Here is a 26,071-nt window from a genome sequence, read left to right on the forward strand (position 1 = left end):
TTGAAGCAACAAAACTATGAGACATATCAAATAGATATTTAGCAGATATGTTCCCCAGAACCAGTAACATATTCTGAAAGTGAGATTACATCAGATTATAGCTGCTTTCTATGGAATGACAAGAGTGAATGACAAAATGGAATGCCCATAGACTATAATGGGATTACATTTAAAAGTGCTATAGAAACTATAATATGAGACATATCAAATAGATATTTACCAGATATGTTCCCCAGGTACAGTAGCATATTCTGAAAGTGAGATTCAGAGGGGGATTATAGCTGCTTTCTATGGAATGACAAGGGTGAATGACAAAATGGAATGCCCATAGACTATAATGGAATTTCATTTAAAAGTGCTATAGCAACAAAACTATGAGACATATCAACTAGATATTGACCAGATATGTTGCCCAGGTACAGTAGCATATTCTGAAAGTGAGATTACGTCAGATTATAGCTGCTTTCTATGGAATTACAAGGGTGAATGACATAATGGAATGGCCATAGACTATAATGGGATTACATTTAAAATAGCTATAGAAACTAAACTATGAGACATATCAAATAGATATTTACCAGATATGTTCCCCAGGTACAGTAGCATATTCTGAAAGTGAGATTTTGTGCGATTATAGCTGCTTTCTATGGATTGACATGAGTGAATGACAAAATGGAATGCCCATAGACTATAACGGGATTACATTTAAAAGTGCTATAGCAACAAAAATATCAGACATATCAAATAGATATTTACCAGATATGTTCCACAGGTACAGTAGCATATTCTGAAAATTAGATTATGTGAGATTATAGCTGGTTTCTATGGAATGACAAGGGTGAATGACATAATGGAATGCCCATAGACTTTAATGGGATTACATTTAAAAGTGATATAGAAGTTAAAATATTAGACATATCAAATAGATATTTACCAGATATGTTCCCCAGGTATAGTAACATATTCTTAAAGTGAGATTACATCAGATTATAGCTGCTTTCTATGGAATGACAAGGGTGAATGACAAAATGGAATGCCCATAGACTTTAATAGGATTACATTTAAAAGTGCTATAACATCAAAACTATGAGACATATCAAGTACATATATAAGAGATATGTTCCCCAGGTACAGTAGCATATTCTGAAAGTGAGATTACACAAGGTAATAGCTACTTTCTATGGAATGACAAGGGTTAATGACAAAATGGAATGCCCATATACTTTAATGGGATTAAATTTAAAAGTGCTATAGCAACAAAAGTATGAGACATATCTATAAAATATTTACCAGATATGTTCCCCAGGTACAGTAGCATATTCTGAAAGTGAGAATATGTGAGATTATAGCTGCTTTATATGGAATGACAAGGGTTAATGAGAAAATGGAATGCCTATATACTTTAATGGGATGTAAAGTTCAAATCTATGAGACATATCAAATAGATATTTACCAGATATGTTCCCCAGATACAGTAGCATATTCTGAAAGTGAAATAACGTGAGATTATTGCGGCTTTCTATGAAATGACAAGTGTGAATGACTACATGGAATGCCCCTAGTCTTTAATAGGATGTAATGTTTCAAATGCTATAGCAGCAAAACTATGACACATATTACATAGATATTATTATTATTATTTATTATTATTATCGGTTATTTGTAGAGCGCCAACAGATTCCGCAGCGCTATTAACAAAGACGGAGTACAACAAAACAATTATAGGGATCAAATGGGTAGAGGGCCCTGCCAAGAGTTTCACTGTTGTAGTCATCTCTTGAGAAGGTGATCAACAAACAGCTGGACTCTTATGCTTACATGCTAAGGGAGTTAAGGGGATAGCAATGGAGGAGAGGAACTGGTATAAAGAAAGGTTAGGGTAGGTCATATGCATCCCTGAACAGTAGAGTCTTTAGGGAGCACTTGAAGCTCTTAAAACTAGAAGAGAGTCTTGTGGAGCGAGGCAGAGAGTTCCACAAGATGGGAGTCAGTCTGGAGAAGTCCTGTAAATGGGAGTGTGATGAGGTGACACTAGAGGAGGAGAGTAGGAGGTCGTGAGCAGAGCAAAGGGGATGGAGGGAGAGTATTTGGAGACAAGGTCTGAGATATAGGGGGATGCAGTGCAGTTGATAAGCTTTGTATGTCATAGTGAGAATTTTGTGTTTAATCCTGGAGGCAAGAGGAAGTCAGTGATGGGATTGGCAGAGAGGTGAAGTAGATGAAGAGCGATGTGTAAGGAAGATGAGCCTGGCTGAGGCATTCATTATGGATTTCAAAAAGAGTTAGGCAGCAGCTAGGGAGACCAGAGAGGACAGAATTGCAGTAGTCAAGGCGGGAAAGGATGAGAAAGTGGATTAAAATCTTAGTTGTGTCTTGTGTAAGGAAATGTCTAATTTTAGAGATGTTTTTAAGGTTGGGGCGGTAGGATTTAGCCAATGACTGGATGTGAGTAGTGAAAGAAAGATCGGAGTCAAGTGAGACCACAAGAGAGCAGGCATGCAGGGTAGGTGTCTTATCGTATTGTTTCTCCACTGTACTGTTATCCTTGTACCCATGGGCAGCGCTGCGGAATCTGTCAGCGCTTTATAAATAAAGAATAATAATAATAGGGGTAATGATGGAGCTGTCGACAGTTAGAGGGATTAGGGGTGGAGATTTTGGAAGAAGGGGTGAAAATAAGGACCCCAGTTTTGGAGGGATTTAGTTTGAGGTAGTGAGAGGACTTCGAGTTAGCAAGGAAAGAGATAGGTCTGGTGCAGAGAAGTAGATTTGGGTGTCGTCGGCATACAAATGATATTGGAACCCGTGGGACTTAGGGAACCTAATGATGATGTGTAGATTGAGAAGAGAAGGGGACCGAGGATGGAGCCTTGCAGTACACCAACAGAAAGTGGTAATGGGGCAGAGGAAGCCCCAGAGAAGGCGACAATAAAGTTACGGTTAGACAGGTAGGAAGAGAACTACGAGAGGGCTGTGTCACAAATGCTGAAGGATTGGAGGGTTTGGAGCAAAAGAGGGTGGACAAAAGCTATGGACAGATCAAGGAGGATAAGCAAAGAGAAGTGGCCTTTTGATTTTGCAGTAAATAGGTCGATGGTAACCTTAACGATTGCTGTAACAATTGATTGCTCTGTGGAGTGATGGGTACGAAATCCAGATTGCAGTGGGTCAAGGAGGGAGATTAATGTAAAGAAATGGGATAGGTGTTCATATACTAGCTTTTCGAGAAGCTTTGAGACAAGATGGAGTAGGGAAATAGGGCATTAGTTGGATGGGGAGGTTGGATCGAGACAAGGTTTTCTGAGGAGAGGTGTGACCAGTGCATGTTTCAGAGATGAGGTAAATATACCGAGTGAGAGGTTGAAAATGTGTGTTAGTATAGGGGTAAGGGTAGAAGAGAGGGAGCGGAGTAGCTGTGAGGGGATAGGGTAAAGGGGACAGGTAGTGAGGTGAGAGCATAGTTTAAGTGCAGAGACTTCTTCCTCCGTTACAGGGGAGAAAGAGCTACATTTATGGCTATGTAGGTTGTGGTTGATTGCAAGCATTTGAGGAGGTGAGAGAATGGAAGTATGTTGAGAGCTGATTTAGTTTCTAATGGAGTTGATTTGCTATTGAAGTAGCTGGTAAATTCTTGAGCTGAGAGAAGTTGTATTAGGAGGTGGGGGTGGGCGGAGAAGAGTATTGAATGTGGAGAACAGACATTTTGGGTTTGAAGAAAGTAAAGATAAGAGTAGAGAAGTAATGTTGCTTATAGTGATTAATGGCAGAATAGTAGGAGTTCAAGATGAACTTGTAGTGAGCTGAACTCTGAGATTTTCTCCAGTGCCACTTAGCAGTATGGGAACATCTGCATAGGTACCGTGTCAAAGGAGTATGTCAGGGCTGAGGATGAGTGTGTGATTTCCAGCTTATGGTAAGAGAGATTGTCAAGGACCGATGTAAGGGTGGAATTATAGTGGCAGATAGATTGATCAGGGCAGGAAAAGGAGGAGATGGATGAGAGGAGAGGTTTGAGGGAATTAACAGGCTGTTGCTGATCTAAGACATAATGCTTCTGTGAAGTTTGGTGTGAGGAGTAGACGTAGGGAGAGTTGTAGGGAGGGAGGTGATGTTGCAAGTGAGGAGATGGTGGTCAGTCAAGGGAGTGACCACCTTTATGAGTGGGAGAGTCAGTCCATTGTGACAAAAAAGAATGAGGGCAGGGGTGTCACAGTCTGAGGAAATAAGGTAACTAGGCAGCCAAGTGATCTAGAAATTGAGTTGAGTAGCCAGAGGGTCGGTATATGACTGCAACATGTATAGAGAGAATAAGCAAATCATGTGGTTTTTGAATGAGGAAAATGTGAGGGAAGAGATTGGTTGAATTTGTTGAAAGGTGCAACGAGGGGAAAGTAAAATACCTAAACTACCTCCTTGTCTATTACCAGACCTAGAAGTGTGGCTGAAGTGGAGACACCCATGTTACAGAGCAGCAGTGGATGCTGTGTCTAAGGGAGAGAGCCAGGTTTCTGTTAAAGCCAGAAGGTTGAGGGAGCGGGAGATAAAAAGGTCATGGATAGAAGTGAGCTTGTTGCAAACAGAGTGAGAGTTCCAGAGTGCAAAAGTGAAGGGGTTAGTGGCTTTAGATACAAGAAAAATGTGAGTAAGGTTACCAGTGTTTTGTTTTCTGAGTCTATGGAAGGGTACATATGGATGTGCACGGCTAGGAAGTTGCTGGGGACCAGGATTAGGGGAGATGTCACCAGCAGCTAGTATAAGATAGTATAAGTTATAATAGTGAGGTTATTTTGTATAATTTCTTAGTGAGGTAGATTGCATGATGTAGATGTAGGCGTTCTCTGGGAGTTAACTGGGCATTCCAGTTGAGTTTAGGGAAGACATGCAGTAGGTGTAGGTGGTCTGCGGGAGTTAGCCGGGCAATCCAGGGGAGTATAGCGAAGTCATGCCGTAGGTGTAGACGGTATTAGGGAGTTAGCTGGGCATTCAAGGGGAGTATAGTGAAGACATGACATATCTATAGGCCTTCTGTGGCAGTTAGCAAAGCGTTCAAGGGGATTAATCTGCACTTTGATTGGGATACATCACCAGCAGTGAACATATTCCAATCTCTGAAATCATGAAGGTTTATTTTGGATTTGACTGTCTCTTTAAACAACTTTCCAATTCACTTTGATCAAATTTGCTTTGTTCTCTTGTTATTCTTTGTTCAAATCTAAAAGTAGGTAGGCACATATGCTAATTTCTAAGTCCTTGAAGGGCCCTCTTATTTTAGTGCATATTGACAGTTTTTTCATAGTTACATACTGCTCGTTCATGTGTGCCAAATAGATAACTCCCGTGGAGTTATTTATGAGTCAGCACTGATTAGCTAAAATTCAAGTCTGTCAAAATAATTTAAATAAGGGGGAAGCCTGCAGAATCTTAGATACAAGGTAATCAAAGAGATAAGATGTTTAATAATATAAAAGTGTCGGTTATGCAAAACTGGGGAATGGGTAATAAATGGAGTACTGTATCGATCTTTTTAAACAATACAAATTCAGGAGTATACTGTCCCTTTAAGCCCTTAATGACAGCAAAAATACCTAATTTAGAAGCATATGTCTCTCATTTCAGCGGGAAAACAATGCAATTTCTGCGTGCCTCAGGCAATGACAGCCACCATCAGTCACTTATGTTGGGCATCCTATTTTGTCATTCACTCTTATGAATCCATACAAAGCAGCAACAATACCACATAATCTTACTTTTAGATTATTATACTTTACCTGGTAAAGATATTTGGTAAAAGTCTACTTGATGTGTTTCATAGTTTTGTTGCTATAACACTTTTAAGTTTAAAGCCCTTTAAAGTCTATGAGCATTCCATTTTGTCTTTCACCCTTGTCATTCCATACAAAGCAGCTATAATCTCACGTAATATCACTATCAGAATATGCTACTGTACCTGGGGAACATAACTGGTAAATATCTAGTTGATATGTCTCATAGTTTTGTTGCTTCAACCCTTTTAAATATACATCTCATTAAAGTCTATGGGCATTCCATTTTGTCATTCACCCTTGTCATTCCATAGAAAGCAGTTACTGTACCTGGGGAACATATCTGGTAAATATCTAGTTGATATGTATCATATTGTTGTTGCTATAGCACTTTTAAATGTATTCCCATTATAGTCTATGGTCATTCTATATTGTTATTCACCCTTGTCATTCCATAGAAAGCAGCTATAATCTGACGTAATCTCACTTTCAGAATATGCTACTGTACCTGGGGAACATATCTGGTAAATATCTATTTGATATGTCTTATATTTTAGTTTCTATAGCACTTTGAAATGTAACCCCATTATAGTCTATGGGCATTCTATTTTGTCATTCACCCTTGTCATTCCATAGAAATCAATTATTGTACCTGGGGAACATATATGGTAAATATCTATTTGATATGTCTCATATTTTAGTTTATATAGCACTTTTAAATGTAATCCCATTATTTTCAATGAGCATTCTATTTTGTCATTCACCCTTGTCATTCCATAGAAAGCAGCTATAATCTGAAGTAATCTGAGTTTCAGATTATGCTACTGTACCTGGGGAACGTATCTGGTAAATATCTAGTTGATCTGTCTGATATTTTTGTTGTTATAGCACTTTTAAATGTAATCCCATTATAGTCTATGGGCATTCCATTTTGTCATTCACCCTTGTCATTCCATAGAAAGCAGCTATAATCTGAAGTAATCTGAGTTTCAGATTATGCTACTGTACATGTGGAACATATCTGGTAAATATCTATTTGATCTGTCTGATATTTTTGTTGTTATAGCACTTTTAAATGTAACCCCATTAGGGTCTATGGGCATTCCGTTATGTCATTCACCCTTGTCATTCCATAGAAAGCAGCTATAATCTGAAGTAATCTCCCTTTCAGAATATGCTACTTTACCTGGGGAACATATCTGGTAAATATCTAGTTGATATGTCTCATAGTTTTGTTGCTTCAACACTTTTAATTTTACATATCATTAAAGTCTATGGGAATTCCATTTTGTCATTCACCCTTGTCATTCCATAGAAAACAGCTATAATATGAAGTAATCTCACTTTCAGAATATGCTACTGTACATGGGGAACATCTCTGGTAAATATCTAGTTCATATGTCTCGTATTTTTGTTGCTATAGCACTTTTAAATGTAATCCCATTAAAGTCTATGGGCATTCCATTTTGTCATTCCATAGAAAGCAGGTATTACCTTGTGTAATCTCACTTTCAGAATATGCTACTGTACCTGGGGAACATATCTGGTAAATATCTATTTGATATGTATCATAGTTTAGTTTCTATAGCACTTTTAAATGTAATCCCATTATAGTCTATGGACGTTCCATTTTGTCATTCACCCTTGTCATTCCATAGAAAGCAGCTATAATCTGAAGTAATCTCACTTTCAGAATAGGCTACTGTACCTGGGGAACATATCTGGTAAATATCTATTTGATATGTATCATAGTTTAGTTTCTATAGCACTTTTAAATGTAATCCCATTATAGTCTATGGGCATTCCATTTTGTCATTCACCCTTGTAATTCCATAGAAAGCAGCTATAATCTGAAGTAATCTCACTTTCAGAATATGCTACTGTACCTGGGGAACATATCTGGTAAATATCTATTTGATATGTCTCATAGTTTTGTTGCTTCAACACTTTTAATTTTACATCCCATTAAAGTCTATGGGCATTCCGTTTTGTCATTCACCCTTGTCATTCCATAGAAAGCAGCTATAATCTGATGTAATCTCACTTTCAGAATATGCTACTGTACATGGGGAACATATCTGGTAAATATCTAGTTGATATGTATCATAGTTTAGTTTCTATAGCACTTTTAAATTTAATCCCATTATAGTCTATGGGCATTCCATTATGTCATTCACCCTTGTCATTCCATAGAAAGCAGCTATAATCTGATGTAATCTCACTTTCAGAATATGCTACTGTACATGGGGAACATATCTGGTAATATCTAGTTGATATGTATCATAGTTTAGTTTCTATAGCACTTTTAAATTTAATCCCATTATAGTCTATGGGCATTCCATTATGTCATTCACCCTTGTCATTCCATAGAAAGCAGCTATAATCTGAACTAATCTCACTTTCAGAATATGCTATTGTAACTGGGGAACATATCTGGTAAATATCTAGTTCATATGTCTCATATTTTTGTTGCTATAGCACTTTTAAATGTAATCCATTAAAGTCTATGCGCATTCCATTATGTCATTCACCCTTGTCATTCCATAGAAAGCAGCTATAATCTCACATAATCTCATTTTCAAAATATACTACTGTACATGGGGAACATATCTGATAAATATCTATTTGATATGTCTCATAGTTTTGTTGCTTCAACACTTTTAATTTTACATCCTATTAAAGTCTATGGGCATTCCATTTTGTCATTCACCCTTGTCATTCCATAGAAAGCAGCTATAATCTGAAGTAATCTCACTTTCAGAATATGCTACTGTACCTGGGGAACATATCTGGTAAATATCTATTTGATATGTATCATAGTTTAGTTTCTATAGCACTTTTAAATGTAATCCCATTATAGTCTATGGGCATTCCATTTTGTCATTCACCCTTGTCATTCCATAGAAAGCTGCTATAATCTGATGTAATCTCACTTTCAGAATATGCTACTGTACCTGGGGAACATATCTGGTAAATATCTAGTTGATATGTCCCATAGTTTAGTTTCTATAGCACTTTTAAATTGAATCCCATTATATTTTATGGGCATTCCATTATGTCATTGACCCTTGTCATTCCATAGAAAGCAGCTATAATCTGAAGTAATCTCACTTTCAGAATATGCTACTGTACCTGGGGAACATATCTGGTAAATATCTATTTGCTATGTATCATAGTTTAGTTTCTATAGCACTTTTAAATGTAATCCCATTATAGTCTATGGGCATTCCATTTTGTCATTCACCCTTGTCATTCCATAGAAAGCAGCTATAATCTGAAGTAATCTCACTTTCAGAATATGCTACTGTACCTGGGGAACATATCTGATAAATATCTATTTGATATGATATGTATCATAGTTTAGTTTCTATAGCACTTTTAAATGTAATCCCATTATAGTCTATGGGTATTCCATTTTGTCATTCACCCTTGTCATTCCATAGAAAGCAGCTATAATCTGAAGTAATCTCACTTTCAGAATATGCTACTGTACCTGGGGAACATATCTGGTAAATATCTATTTGATATGTATCATAGTTTAGTTTCTATAGCACTTTTAAATGTAATCCCATTATAGTCTATGGACGTTCCATTTTGTTATTCACCCTTGTCATTTCATAGAAAGCAGCTATAATCTGAAGTAATCTCACTTTCAGAATAGGCTACTGTACCTGGGGAACATATCTGGTAAATATCTATTTGATATGTATCATAGTTTAGTTTCTATAGCACTTTTAAATGTAATCCCATTATAGTCTATGGGCATTCCATTTTGTCATTCACCCTTGTCATTCCATAGAAAGCAGCTATAATCTGAAGTAATCTCACTTTCAGAATATGCTACTGTACCTGGGGAACATATCTGGTAAATATCTATTTGATATGTCTCATAGTTTTGTTGCTTCAACACTTTTAATTTTACATCCCATTAAAGTCTATGGGCATTCCGTTTTGTCATTCACCCTTGTCATTCCATAGAAAGCAGCTATAATCTGATGTAATCTCACTTTCAGAATATGCTACTGTACATGGGGAACATATCTGGTAAATATCTAGTTGATATGTATCATAGTTTAGTTTCTATAGCACTTTTAAATTTAATCCCATTATAGTCTATGGGCATTCCATTATGTCATTCACCCTTGTCATTCCATAGAAAGCAGCTATAATCTGATGTAATCTCACTTTCAGAATATGCTACTGTACATGGGGAACATATCTGGTAATATCTAGTTGATATGTATCATAGTTTAGTTTCTATAGCACTTTTTAAATGTAATCCCATTATAGTCTATGGGCATTCCATTATGTCATTCACCCTTGTCATTCCATAGAAAGCAGCTATAATCTGAAGTAATCTCACTTTCAGAATATGCTACTGTACCTGGGGAACATATCTGGTAAATATCTAGTTGATATGTATCATAGTTTAGTTTCTATAGCACTTTTAAATTGAATCCCATTATAGTTTATGGGCATTCCATTATGTCATTCACCGTTGTCATTCCATAGAAAGCAGCTATAATCTGAAGTAATCTCACTTTCAGAATATGCTACTGTACCTGGGGAACATATCTGGTAAATATCTATTTGATATGTATCATAGTTTAGTTTCTATAGCACTTTTAAATGTAATCCCATTATAGTCTATGGGCATTCCATTTTGTCATTCACCCTTGTCATTCCATAGAAAGCAGCTATAATCTGACGTAATCTCACTTTCAGAATATGCTACTGTACCCGAGGAACATATCTGGTAAATATCTAGTTGATATGTATCATAGTTTAGTTTCTATAGCACTTTTAAATTTAATCCCATTATAGTCTGTGTGCATTCCATTTTGTCATTCACCCTTGTCATTCCATAGAAAGCAGCTATAATCTGAAGTAATCTCACTTTCAGAATAGGCTACTGTACCTGGGGAACATATCTGGTAAATATCTATTTGATATGTATCATAGTTTAGTTTCTATAGCACTTTTAAATGTAATCCCATTATAGTCTATGGGCATTCCATTTTGTCATTCACCCTTGTCATTCCATAGAAAGCAGCTATAATCTGACGTAATCTCACTTTCAGAATATGCTACTGTACCTGGGGAACATATCTGGTAAATATCTATTTGATATGTCTCATAGTTTTGTTGCTTCAACACTTTTAATTTTACATCCCATTAAAGTCTATTGGCATTCCGTTTTGTCATTCACCCTTGTTATTCCATAGAAAGCAGCTATAATCTGATGTAATCTCACTTTCAGAATATGCTACTGTACATGGGGAACATATCTGGTAAATATCTAGTTGATATGTATCATAGTTTAGTTTCTATAGCACTTTTAAATTTAATCCCATTATAGTCTATGGGCATTACATTATGTCATTCACCCTTGTCATTCCATAGAAAGCAGCTATAATCTGAAGTAATCTCACTTTCAGAATATGCTACTGTACCTGGGGAACATATCTGGTAAATATCTATTTGATATGTATCATAGTTTAGTTTCTATAACACTTTTAAATGTAATCCCATTATAGTCTATGGGCATTCCGTTATGTCATTCACCCTTGTCATTCCATAGAAAGCAGCTATAATCTGATGTAATCTCACGTTCAGAATATGCTACTGTACATGGGGAACATATCTGGTAAATATCTAGTTGATATGTATCATAGTTTTGTTGCTTCAACACTTTTAATTTTACATCCCATTAAAGTCTATGGGCATTCCATTTTGTCATTCACTCTTGTCATTCCATAGACAACAGCTATAATCTGAAGTAATCTCACTTTCAGAATATGCTACTGTACCTGGGGAACATATCTGGTAAATATCTATTTGATATGTATCATAGTTTAGTTTCTATAGCACTTTTAAATTTAATCCCATTATAGTCTATGGGCATTCCATTATCTCATTCACCCTTGTCATTCAATAGACAGCAGCTATAATCTGAAGTAATCTCACTTTCAGAATATGCTACTGTACCTGGGGAACATATCTGGTAAATATCTATTTGATATGTATCATAGTTTAGTTTCTATAGCACTTTTAAATTTAATCCCATTATAGTCTATGGGAATTCCATTTTGTCATTCACCCTTGTCATTCCATAGAAAGCAGCTATAATCTGATGTAATCTCACTTTCAGAATATGATACTGTACCTGGGGAACATATCTGGTAAATATCTATTTGATATGTATCATAGTTTAGTTTCTATAGCACTTTTAAATGTAATCCCATTATAGTCTATGGGCATTCCGTTATGTCATTCACCCTTGTCATTCCATAGAAAGCAGCTATAATCTGAAGTAATCTCACTTTCAGAATATGCTAGTGTACCTGGGGAACATATCTGGTAAATATCTATTTGATATGTCTCATATTTAAGTTTCTATAGCACTTTGAAATGTAACCCCATTATAGTCTATGGGAATTTCATTTTGTCATTCACCCTTGTCATTCCATAGAAAGCAGCTATAATCTGATGTAATCTCACTTTCAGAATATGCTACTGTACCTGGGGAACATATCTGGTAAATATCTTTTTGATATGTCTCATAGTTTTGTTGCTTCAACACTTTTAATTTTACATTCCATAAAGTCTAAGGGCATTCCATTTTGTCATTCACCTTTGTCATTCCATAGAAAGCAGCTATAATTTTATGTAATCTTACTTTCAGAATATGCTATTGTACCTGGGGAACATATCTGGTAAATATCTACTTGATATGTCTCATAGTTTAGTTTCTATAGCACTTTTAAATGTAATCCCTTATAGTCTATGGGCATTCTATCTAATCATTCACCCTTGTCATTCTATAGAAAACTACTATAATCTGAAGTAATCTCACTTTCAGAATATGCTACTGTACCTGGAGAACATATCTGGTAAATATATAGTTCATATGTCTCGTATTTTTGTTGCTATAGCACTTTTAAATGTAATCCCATTATAGTCTATGGGCATTCCATTTTGTCATTCACCCTTGTCATTCCATAGAAAGCAGCTATAATTTGAAGTAATCTCACTTTCAGAATATGCTACTGTACCTGGGGAACATAACTGGTAAATATCTATTTGATATGTCTCATATTTAAGTTTCTATAGCACTTTGAAATGTAACCCCATTATAGTCTATGGGCATTCCATTATGTCATTCAACCTTGTCATTCCATAGAAAGCAGCTATAATCTGATGTAATCTCACTTTCAGAATATGATACTGTACCTGGGGAACATATCTGGTAAATATCTACTTGATATGTCTCATAGTATAGTTTCTATAGCACTTTTAAATGTAGTCCCATTATAGTCTATGGGCATTCCATTTTGTCATTCACCCTTGTCATTCCATAGAAAGCAGCTATAATCTGATGTAATCTCACTTTCAGAATATGCTACTGTACCTGGGGAACATATCTGGTAAATATCTAGTTGATATGTATCATAGTTTAGTTGCTTCAACACTTTTAATTTTACATCCCATTAAAGTCTATGGGCATTCCATTTTGTCATTCACCCTTGTCATTCCTTTTAGTACATCCCGTTAATACACACTGTGAAGATTGTTGTGCTCGTGAAGGGGTTAATACAAAGTGTGCTGGTGAAGGGGTTAATACACGCTGTGAAGATGTCAGTGCTGGTGAAGGGGTTAATACAATGTGCAGCTCCTCTCAGTGCTAGTGAAAGTGCTAATATATATTGTGTAGCTTTATGTATATAGTGTAGCTGTAATGCACTAGTAGAGGATATGACAGTGACAATTTGCTCAGTTACTAAATGTTATGAATTTGCAGAATTTAAACAACGTTATAGAATCCAATTTGTCTTTGAAATGGTTGCATATTTTCTTTTGTCTGATTGGCTGCTGCTTAACATGTGACTTCTAAGCGTGTATTCTGGGAGATGTAGTCCAGTATTCAACTGGCCTTTGTTCCCCTCCCATTTACTTCCTGTGCAGCTGTTGCTGGGTGAGTGAGTCAGGCTGTGTGTATTGTGTGATAAAACGTTTAGTTACTTTCTAGTCTTCTTAAAAAGTTTATAATTGTTATAAATGTTGTTCTATTAGTGCATGTTATTCATCTGCTTGTGCCAGGCAGTGGGATACTTAGTGCTGTTTAACTCTTTGTGTTAGTGAAGGGTTAATACACACTGTGTAGCTCTTTGTGCTAGTGAAGGGTTAATATACACTACTGCTATCTGTGCTAGTGAGGGATTAATACACACTGTGCTGCTCTCTGTGATAGTGAAGAGTTAATATACACTGTGCAGCTCTTTGTCTTAGTGAAGGGTTAATATACACTGTGCAGCTCTGTGCTAGTGAAGGGTTAATATACACTGTGCTGCTCTCTGTGCTAGTGAATGGTTAATATACACTGTTGGTCTCTGTGCTAGTGAAGGGTTAATACACACTGCAGATCTTTGTCTTAGTGAAGGGTTAATATACACTGTGCTGCTCTCTGTGCTAGGGAATGGTTAATATACACTGTTGCTCTCTGTGCAAGTGGAGGGTTACTACACAATGTAGCGCTTTGTGCTGGTTAAGGGAATTAATACACACTGTGCAACTCTTTCTTAGTGAAGGGTTAACTTAATACACACTGTGCTACTCTCTGTGCTAGTGAAGGGTCAATACACACTGCTGCTCTCTGTGCTAGTGAAGGGTTAATACACACTACTGCTCTCTGTGCTAGTGAATGGTTAATACACACTGTGCAGCTCTTTGTCTTAGTGAAGGGTTAATACACACTGTGCAACTCTTTCTTAGTGAAGGGTTAATACACACTGTGCTACTCTCTGTGCTAGTGAAGGGTTAATACACACTGTGCTACTCTCTGTGCTAGTGAAGGGTCAATACACACTGTGCTACTCTCTGTGCTAGTAAAGGGTTAATACACACTGTGCTGCTCTCTTTGCTAGTGAAGGGTTAATACACACTGCTGCTCTCCGTGCTTGTGAAGGGTTAATACACACTACTGCTCTCTGTGCTAGTGAAGGGTTAATACACACTGTGCTGCTCTCTGTGTTAGTGAAGGATTAATACACACTGTGCTGCTCTCTGGGCTAGTGAAGGGTTAATACACACTGTGCTACTCTCTGTGCTAGTGAAGGGTTAATACACGCTGTGCTGCTCTCTGTGCTAGTGAAGGGTTAATACACACTGTGCTACTCTCTGTGCTAGTGAAGGGTCAATACACACTGTGCTACTCTCTGTGCTAGTAAAGGGTTAATACACACTGTGCTGCTCTCTTTGCTAGTGAAGGGTTAATACACACTACTGCTCTGTGCTAGTGAAGGGTTAATACACACTGCTGCTCTCTGTGTTAGTGAAGGGTTAATACACACTACTGCTCTCTGTGCTAGTGAAGGGGTTAATACACACTGTGCAGCTCTTTGTCTTAGTGAAGGGTATATACACGCTGTGCTGCTCTCTGTTCCAGTGTAGGTTTAATACACACTGTGCCCCCAAAGTGCACATTATCAGCCCGGCTTTATCGAGGGGCGCCCAGTCACTAGCACAGAGGGGCGCCCGGTAACTAATAACCCCAATTAGTTTGCCTTATTTGTAGGAGCCAATCTGACCTTGATACTGAGTAGACAAAAGGTTGTTATATTAATTTGTTAGCAACACTTGTTTTACATGATCTCATCACTCCTGCTCAGACTAACTAGAGGCAGATGTGTAGCAGGGTCAGTTATACAGGGACATTAAACCTAAACTATGTAGTTTTAAGTGACACAAATCTTCTATAGCAGGGCTCAAAATTTCCACTCTTTACTAGCCATTGGCGAATGGAAAATTAATGGTGTTGAGTGAATGATGAATCAACATTCACTTACAGTCCGAACTCTGGTGGAGTGTTGTAAGTAGCAAAGTAAGCACATTGGCAAAAATGTACGCTCCTATTGCAGTTTTGACAAAAATACATTTTGGGCTATGTGCAAAAAAATATTATCTGAAGGGATATTATATACTGTATACTAGAAAGGACAAGGCTATGTTATTCCTCTAGGGCTGTAGGAACACCATTAGTGCTTAGACTGTTACTTCTGAGAGGGTAAACGGGGCAGAGAGAGAAAGATTGGAGAGGAAAAGTAAAAGTGTAGAACAAACTAGCTTTACGAGAGAGTGGAGAAAAAAAAGTGTAAAAAGATATGAGAAAGGGAAAGAGAGAGTGTAAAGAGAAGATGTGGCCTGAGAGATAAGGGAGAGGGATAAAAGAGAGATTGAAGAGAGGAGGGAAGGGAGAAAGATAGTTAAGAGAGAGAAGAGAGAGATGACAATTAATAAAAGAATATCTCCAGGTCTGATATGACCTTCCATGACTGTCAGCACTCTCTGTATTCTCTCAGTTCAACAACTTCCTATTTCTATCCAGCTGTTGTCTTACCTAGAACCACCAATTATGTTGAAATTGCACTTATTTTTGTTTAATCTATTTCTATATGAAGCATTATTTAATTTGTTAAGGTATAAAATAAAAAATATTAAAAATGACTGCACAATAATGTGTTTCACAATGGCTAAACATATGCAAGGAGGGGTTGGAGTAGTGGATGTGGTGTGGACAGGTAGAGGGTAGGATCACAAGTGGCGAGTAACATTTTGGCCTGGCTAGTAGCTTAAGATCTCAAATTTTGAGCCCTGACCTATAGCACATATAAGCTGGACATAGCATCTAATAATAAATAGCACTGATAAGAGTCCAACCTCAGTTACCAACTACTATACCACCAATGGCAGCCTGTAGATGGACTTGCATAAACAAACATATGATTTGTGAACTGTAAAATGTGATCTTTAAGTGACACTTAAAGGGACACTGTACCCAAATTTTTTCTTTTGTGATTCAGATAGAGCATGCAATTTTAAGCAATTTTCTAATGTACTCCTATTATCAAATTTTCTTCATTCTCTTGGTATGTTTATTTAAAAAGCAAGAATTTAAGTTTAGATGCCGGCCCATTTTTGGTGAACAACCTGGGTTGTCCTTGCTGATTGGGCAGCACCAATAAACAAATGCTGTCCATGGTTCTGAACCACAAATTTGCTGGCTCCTTAGCTTAGGTGCCTTCTTTTTCAAATAAAGATATCCAGAGAACGAAGAAAAATTGATAACAGAAGTAAATTAGAAAGTTGCTTAAAATTGCATGCTCTATCTGAATCACAAAAGAAAAAAATTGGGTACAGTGTCCCTTTAAAGCTACATAGTTTCCCTGAAGTACACAGTGCTAAATTACTTTTGATTTGGTCATAGGGGTCAGCAATACATAAAATCAATCTGCTTGCTAATTGCAGTCACAAATAGAACATTATTTGTTGCATTCTGATAAATTTTACACATTTGCAAAACATTTCACTAAAGCTGCTATATTTGATAATTTTTTTATTTAAATATTTTATTTTCCCCTTTCATGGGCATAGAAAAAAATGATTGTTCAGGCACATCAATTAAATGTCCACAACAACAAACCTTGAGTAGAAAGCTATGCAGTATAGGCTACTAGTATCAATATTCTCTAGCAGGGGATAACAATGCTCTGACCATTAGGTGGCGCTGTTACACATGTATAAAACTGCCCATAAGTGACATAATAAAGAAACTTATAGTCCACTCCTCAGTACCAGGAAAGTTATTTGCAATCCAGTAAAGATATGAGCATATTAAGCAAATAAATAAATCTAGCACTGATATTCCAGCATGTCAAGTGGCAGTGTGTGTGTATGTATATGTGTATATGTATGTATGTGTGTGTATGTATGTATATATATATATATATATATATATATATATATTATTATTATTATTATTATTATTATTATTATTATTATTATTATTATTATTATTTATTTTTTTACTTTTAACCCTTATCTGTAAAGTGAGCGTGTTTTTAGTGAAGTGGCAGCAATATATGAAAAAACAGAATCCATTTAACAGGAGAACATGCTGAAATGTTATGCTTTCTGCACTATAATGTTTTTCTACTTAACTGGGAGTACTGAAGAAATTGTGTATTGTCTAGCTTTGCAGTAGTGACTTAAATTTAATTGTATATCAGTGTGCAGTTTTTATGCCACAGAGACCCCTCCACACACACACCCCTACACACACACACACATTATGGCAGGACACAGTATATTTTTTTTATAAAACATGGCTGGTGTCAGTTTATTCCCTGTTTGTTTGCCATGTGCTGCTGGCAGCCATTTTACTCACCTCTCTTCCTGACTATGGTGCATTGTGGGGGATGCTGCTCATTTCCTGCACTTCCTTTTATGGCCAGACTGGTGTGCATCATCCATGTGAGATAGGATGCAGTCTCAGAATTGTGATGTCATCACTTATTATTTAAAGGGCCTCTGTTCAGTATACTTTGCCTTTGTGTTGTCTCAGACCTGTTTGTGAGAGTTCCTGTGTATAACCTGGCTGCCTGACGTCCTTCCTGGTTCCTGATCCCTGGCTTGTTCCTGACTCTGCTGTTTTCCTTGTTCCTGATTCTGGCTCGTCTGACTATTCGCTTTGGCTCCTGACTCGGCTCGTCTGACTACCAGCTCTGGTTTTGACTCCTGGCTTGTTATTTGACTTGTGGACTTTTTATTATTTTTTGCTATTAATAAAGGTGTGATTATTTTTGCACTTCTCGTCTCAGTCTGATTCCTGGCACCCTGACATTACGCAAAGGCCTTGAATCCTGATGGTGCTAATTATCCACCTTTACCTGCCATCATTTCCAGGATGGATGTACAGGATCACCGCTTGGATCAATTTGCACTAGCCCTGCTGACTCGCGCTGCACATTTGGACCAAAGTGTCCCGCAAGTTATGGCTGCTCCTGTTTCCGCTGCTGCACCTATGCCTACCAGGAGCATGTCCGGTTCTGCACCTCTACCTCAGCGATATGGAGGCGATCCTATTCAGTGCAGAGGGTTTTTGAACCAGGTTGGGCATTTACTTTGAGATGTTACCTCAGGCGTTTCCCTCTGACAGAGCTAAGGTGGGATTTCTCATCTCGTTACTCTCTGACACAGCTCTTGCCTGGGCTAATCCCTTGTGGGAGACTAATAAACCTGTGATTTCAAATTACCCTGAATTTGTGGCCTCCTTTCAAAGGTTATTTGATGTTCCGGCTCACTCCTCCTCTGCTGCTAAACGACTCATGTCCATTCAGCAAGGTACAAGATCTGTTGCTCACTATGCTATTGAGTTCTGTACGCTTGCCACAGAGGTAGGTTGGAACAATGAAGCCCTTGTTGGCGCCTTCTTTCATGGGCTCTCTGATGCGATTAAAGATGAAGTTGCTGCCAGAAATTTACCAGAGGAACTCGAGGCATTGTTGTCTTTTTTGATCCTAATTGACATCAGACTCAGAGAGAGGCCCTCTTTCAAGGAGCGCTTGCAGAAGCCTCCTGTTCCATTGTCTCCTACATGTTCATTCCCACCTATGCCTCCCTCTCCTCCCATGCCTCCTGGTCCCAAGTCACCAGGTACTGCTGAGCCGATGCAGTTGGGATTCACACGTCTCTCCACGGCGGAGAGGGCCTTTAGGAGGAGGGAGGGGCTCTGCCTCTATTGTGGGTTACAGGGCCACCTTTTGAAGTCTTGTCCTACACGGCCGGGAAACGCTCACACCTAAGGTCCTGTGGATGGCAGACCTTGGGTGGTTTATCCTCGTCCCCGGAACCGTTTAAGGAGAAACCTTTGGTCATGGTTGTCCTTTCCTGGGTGGACTCCTCCATAGTAACTCAAGCTCTTGTTGACTACGGTGCTGCGGGGTATTTAATTGACAGTGCTTTTGTATCAAAGCACTCCATTCCTGTTTTGCCTTGGTCCGTTCCGCTTGCTATTGAGGCCATTGATAGCAGGCCCCTTCAGCCTGCACTCGTTACTCACGAAACTGCTCCATTGTCCATGGCTGTTGGGGTTCTCCATTTTGAAACCCTCCAGTTCCAGGTGAACTCTCCGCATTTTCCGGTTGTTCTGGGTTATCCCTGGCTCCAAAAGCACAATCCCAGTCTCGACTGGCGCAGGTCCGAAATTTTGTAGTGGTCCCCGCAATGTATTTCCACTTGTCTTCGGAAACCAGTTAAAGTCTTGTGCACTTCTTCGGTATCTCAATTGCCAGAGGAGTACCGAGAGTTCCTAGACGTTTTTGACAAGGTGCGTGCCGGTACAATGCCTCCTCACTGGTCTTACGATTGTGCCATAGACCTGCAACCCGGAGCCATTCCTCCTCGGGGCCAAGTGTACCCTCTGTCTGTTGCAGAGAATTGTGCTATGGAGGAGTATGTTGCCGATGCTCTGTCGTGGGGGATCATCCGCAAATCCTGCTCTCCTGCAGGGGCTGGCTTCTTCTTTGTGAAGAAAAAGGGTGGCAAGTTAAGACCATGCATCGATTATAGGGGTCTTAATCGTCTTACCATTAAGAATGCTTACCCTATTCCGCTCATTACGGAACTCTTTGACCGCCTCAAGGGAGCTACGGTCTTTACTAAACTTGATTTGAGAGGAGCGTACAATCTCGTTGGGATTAAGGAGGGCCACGAATGGAAAACAGCATTTAACACCAGGAGCGGGCATTATGAGTATCTTGTAATGCCCTTTGGCCTATGTAAGGCTCCTGTTGTTTTTCAGGAATTTATTAATGATTTCCTACGAGATATGTTGCAACAGTGTGTTGTGGTGTACTTAGACGACATCCTCATACACTCACCCACACTTGAGGCTCATCTTTCTGATGTTACACGGGTTCTTCAGAGACTACGTGAGAACGGCCTGTTTTGTAAACTCGAGAAATGTGAGTTCCATCAGACTCAAGTAACCTTCCTAGGTTATGTTATCTCCGTTGCAGGGTTCTCCATGGTTCCTGACAAATTATCTGCAGTTCTGCAGTGGCTTCGCCCAGTTGGTCTTCGGTCTATTCAACGTTTTTTGGGGTTTGCCAATTTATTATAGAAAGTTTATTAAAAACTTTTCTTCCTTAGTCAAACCTATCACAGACATGACCCGTAAAGAGAATGATCCACTCCATTGGTCACCTACTGCCATTAAGGCCTTTGATAGTCTTAAGACTGCCTTTGCTGCCACTCCAGTTCTGGCTCATCCTAACCCTGTCCTGCCTTTCGTTCTTGAGGTCGATGCGTCTGAGACTGGAGTAGGTGTGGTTTCTTCTCTAAGAAATTTTCTCCAGCGGAGTGCAATTATGAAATTGGCAACAGGGAATTACTGGCCATAATTTTGGCACTCAAGGAATCTTCTCAAGGGTACTAGCGTGCCAGTGCTCATTCTTACTGACCACAAGAATTTAACTTCTATATCTGAAGCAAAACGTCGCCCCAGACAGGCCAGATGGGCGCTATTTTTGTCTTGGTTTAACTATGTGGTCTCCTACCTGCCTGGTAGTAAGAATGTTAGGGCTGATGCCCTCTTTCGACAATTTTTGCCTTTGTCCAAGGAGAAGTCTGTACCTACTCCTGTTATACCTCCTGACCATATTTTGGCTACCATACGTACTAATTTTACTTCTCCCTTGGAGGAGGAGATCCTGGCTGCACAAACCAATGCACCTCCTGAGAAACCTAGTGGTTAGTGTTTTGTTCCTGAGAATCTTCAAACTAAACTTTTGCACAATTACCACTATCCCAAAGCCGCAGGTCACCCAGGCAAGAACCAAATGATCTGGTCTGTCACTCGACAATTCTGGTGGCCAGGTCTTCGTTCTGATGTTCCTGCGTATGTTGCTTACTGCTCAGTTTGTGCACAGAATAAGACTCCTCTACGTCTTACTGTTGGTCTTCTTCAACCTATTGCTAATGGTGAACGTCCTTGGACACATCTTTCCATGGACTTCATTGTCGAGCTCCCTGTTTCCAATGGTGGTTGACCGTTTTTCTAAAATGTCACGTTGCATCCCTTTGATGAAGCTGCCTACCGTTCAGGGGCTTGCTTCAATTTTTGCCTGGGAGGTCTTCCGTTTACATGGGTTACCCAAGGAGATAGTGTCGGACCGGGGTAGCTAGTTTGTTTCCAGATTTTGGCGTTCCTTTTGTGCTCAAATGGGGATCCAGTTTTCCTTCTCCTCGGCATGTCACGCTCAATCCAATGGGCGACGCGGCACGGTCTAATCAAGCTCTGGAACATTTCCTCCATTGCTATGTCTCAGATCACCACAATAATTGGTCTGAACTGTTGCTCGTAATAGTGCTATTAATGCTTCCTCCAAGTTATCCCCGTTCATGGCGAATTATGGGTTTCAACCATCCTTGTTGCCCGATTCATTCATGTCTTAGGGTATTCCGGCTTTGGAGGAGCATCTCCGGCAACTCTGTTCCACGTGGGTGCAGATTCAGGATTGCCTTCAAAGTTCTATGCAGCGCCAAAAGTTCCAGACTGATCGTAGGCATCTGCCCGCGCCTTCCTACCAGGTTGGTGAGAGAGTTTGGTTGTCCTCCCGCAACTTGAACCTTCGTGTGCCTTCCAATAAATTGGCTCCCCGTTATGTTGGTCCTTTTCAAATACTCAGACGGGTTAATCCTGTGGCCTACGCTCTTGACCTTCCTCCTGCTATGCGCATCTCCAATGTTTTTCATGTCTCCCTCTTGAAACCATTGGTTTGTAATCGGTTTACCACTGTGTTGCCTCGTCCCCGTTCTTTCTTTGTTGACAACCATACGGAGTATGAGGTCAGCAGCATTATTGACTCTCGTATGTCCAGGGGCCATGTACAATATTTGGTTCACTGGAGGGGCTATGGTCCGGAAGAGCGTTCTTGGGTTCCCTCCTCTGATGTTCATGCTCCCGCCCTCCTCCATGCCTTCCATGCCCGTTTCCCCAATAAGCCTTTTGTCCTCCCGCGGGGGAGGGGTCTTTGAGGGGAGGGTACTGTCAGGGTTTTTTCCCTGTTGTTTTGCCATGTGCTGCTGGCAGCCATTTTACTCACCTCTCTTCCTGATTATGGTGCATTGTGGGGGATGTTGCTCATTTCCTGCACTTCCTTTTATGGCCAGACTTGTGTGCATCATCCATGTGAGACAGGATGCAGTCTCAGAATTGTGATGTCATCACTTATTATTTAAAGGTCCTCTGTTCAGTATGCTTTGCCTTTGCGTTGTCTCAGACCTGTTTGTGAGAGTTCCTGTGTATTACCTGGCTGCCTGACGTCATTCCTGGTTCCTGATCCCTGGCTTGCTCCTGACTCTGCTGTTTTCCTTGTTCCTGCTCGTCTGACTATTTGCTTTGGCTCCTGACTGAGCTTGTCTAACTACCAGCTCTGGTTTTGACTCCTGGCTTGTTATTTGACTTGTGGACTTTTTATTATTTTTTGCTATTAATAAAGGTGTGATTATTTTTGCACTTCTCGTCTCAGTCTGATTCCTGGCACCCTGACAGCTGGACATTTCAGTTTTCAAATTAAACCTATTTTTAACATTGAGTGGGTTAGTAATATCCGTGACTATATCTTTTTTTTTTTTTTTTTTTTTTTTTTTTTATACGCAAACACATACAGGGGTAAGAAAATATCAGTTTACTAGGCAGGGTAAGAACATTATCAGTCCAGAATCTTAGCTGTTCAGTGTGCAGCCATTTTGTTAGTGGAATGTGCACTGTTATTTTTTTAATAATAAAAGCAAGCTACACTACAGACACATATTTTATACACACAAAAAAAAATCTATAAGTATAAGATCAAGGCAGCACATACCTTGATCAACCTTTTCTGCTACTGCCTCCTTATGCTCAGATCGTCACACAGTCCAACTTACAGTGACACTACACCCCCAGGCCAAAAGAAACAAACCGTTCTTCTACTGCTCACTTGCTCCTCTACTGCCACACCCTGCTGCTATAGCACCAATTCTATCTCACTGCACAGTCAGGGGCTTATCTAGGATTGCAGCTCCGCCCCTACCCACCCCCAGGTGATGTCGCAATCCTCTGCCTACTTGCAGCGCCAACCCCCCACCACCACCAAATTATGTCACCATACTCACTTGACAAAAAAATATATATATTTTTCTATAAACAGCTGTATTCCAGTGTATCATTGGGGGGCCGTATTGTAATCGTTTCGCCACCGGTACTTTGAGACCCCTGGTCTAGTGCATCAATTGACTAGAAAGCAATGCTCACTTTACCCAGTGAATAAGCTGCTCTATACACTTATAACACTACACATGGCTTTAAAAATATAATATTATAGCTTAAACAGAAATTACTGAATGACTGAACTCATTTACACAAACTACTCATTTCATAAAAACTTTCAGATTTGTTTGTACTAAAATCATTATGCTGAGGACCCCAATAATATTAAAGTAAAGAACTGAAACAGAGCACTAACAAAACTGCATATTTCATTTTTTTCTGTTATTTTTGTATCTTTGATTTACTGGCAAATAATACTTTCTGTGCCCATGCTATAACAGTAATACGTTAATTTCTACAAAATTAAACACGAGAACTAATCTTGTTTAAAGTTGTAAAAGGAACCAGTGTTTTGTTGAGATAAGCAATCCTAATATTTGCTGACTCTTTGAATTAGGCTGTTTTAACATGAAGAGTGGGGAGGGGGGGGGGTCATTTATTATTTCAGTGACATTTATACACCTGTATGGTGTGTTTTTTACTTTAACAAATATTTTTACTATAAAAGGCTCACAGTGACTGGTGTCACAATCACATAGCAGATGATCAGCACCACATTATCCTACCTTGTCCATACACAGACCGACCCTGTACTCTTTACTTCTCACTTTAACCTGACCTCCTGCAGACTGGAGCTGAATCTCGGCAGTGCAATGTTTTATGAGACAAGTCTAAGACCACAACATAAATCATTTGTTCATCCCCCATCTGTCAGGCAACAGACACAGTCAACTTTACTTTTATTTTTAAAAAACGTTTTAACCCCGTAACAACCGAGGACGTGCCAGGAATGTCCTACAAAAAACACCCTTAACGACCAAGGATGTTCCTGGCACGTCCTCTGGGGTTTGAAGCTCTGGAAGCGATCCTGATCACTTCCAGCTGCTTCCAGGGAATTGCAGTGATACCTTGATATTCAGGCATTACTGCAATATCCTTTTCTTCTGTTAAGTGTGATCAGTCCACGGGTCATCATTACTTGTGGGATATTAACTGCTCCCCTACAGGAAGTGCAAGAGGATTCACCCAGCAGAGTTGCTATATAGCTCCTCCCCTCTACGTCACCCCCAGTCATTCTCTTGCACCCAACGACTAGATAGGATGTGTGAGAGGACTATGGTGATATATTTAGTTTTTATATCTTCAATCAAAAGTTTGTTATTTTATAATAGCACCGGAGTGTGTTATTCCTTCTCTGGTAGAATTTGAAGAAGAATCTACCTGAGTTTTTCTATGATTTTAGCCGGAGTAGTTAAGATCATATTGCTGTTTCTCGGCCATCTGAGGAGAGGTAAACTTCAGATCAGGGGACAGCAGGCAGATTAATCTGCAAAGAGGTATGTAGCAGTTTATTATTTTCTGACATGGAATTGATGAGAAAATCCTGCCATACCGTTATAATGTAAACTCAGCCTTGAATGCAGTAGATGTAGCTGATATCAGGCTGTCATGTATGTATATTTTACACTTCAGTTTTCTGGGAAATGGTACTTCTCTGGCTTTTAAACTGTATACATAGACTTAACCTATTTTGCAGGGACTTGCAATAGGTTTTAAATGACAATTAATTATTGAGGTAAAACTTTTTTTTGCTGGCATGTAAAAACGTTTTTTTCTCTGAGGTACTGGGTGAAAAAATGTTTTGGGCACTTTTTTTCCACTTGGCAATAGTTTTGATTTAAATTAGAGCAGTTCACTGATCCCTCTCACTGTTATGTGTGTGGGGGAGGGGCCATTTTGGTGCTTTCACTATGCATCAGAAAAACTCAGTCAGAGGTTCATTTTCTTCCTGCATGATCCGGTTCATCTCTACAGAGTTCAGGGATCTCAAGAGTCTTTTTTGAGGGAAGTAATCATTACAGCAGAGCTGTGCTGATTGTATTGACTGTGATATAAAAAACGTTTATTTGTGTATTTTTTTCTGCTGCCTGGGTTAGTTATCATTTGCTGAGGGGAACAATCCTTTGCTAAAACTGTATATTCTGACAAAGATTGATGCTATAACTTAATTATTTTATCTGTTATAATATTTTCTGTGCTTCTTAAAGGCACAGTTCGTTTTCATATTATTTGTAAATTACTTTGAAAAGTATTTCCAAGTTGCTGTTTATTTGCTAGTGTGTTAAACATGTCTGATTCAGAGGAATATCTCTGTGCTATA

At 39.0% G+C, this 26,071-nt stretch overlaps 2 pseudogenes; one reads left to right on the forward strand and one right to left on the reverse strand.

The window, feature by feature from the left end:
• Positions 1-26,071, reverse strand: part of LOC128660035 (zinc finger protein 208-like) — a 309,793-nt pseudogene that overhangs the window by 44,508 nt on the left and 239,214 nt on the right.
• The window catches only part of LOC128660034 (zinc finger protein 850-like), a 60,695-nt pseudogene continuing 48,329 nt past the window's right edge, over positions 13,706-26,071 (forward strand).

This window comes from Bombina bombina, chromosome 5, assembly GCF_027579735.1.
Source record: "Bombina bombina isolate aBomBom1 chromosome 5, aBomBom1.pri, whole genome shotgun sequence".
NCBI lineage: Eukaryota > Metazoa > Chordata > Amphibia > Anura > Bombinatoridae > Bombina > Bombina bombina.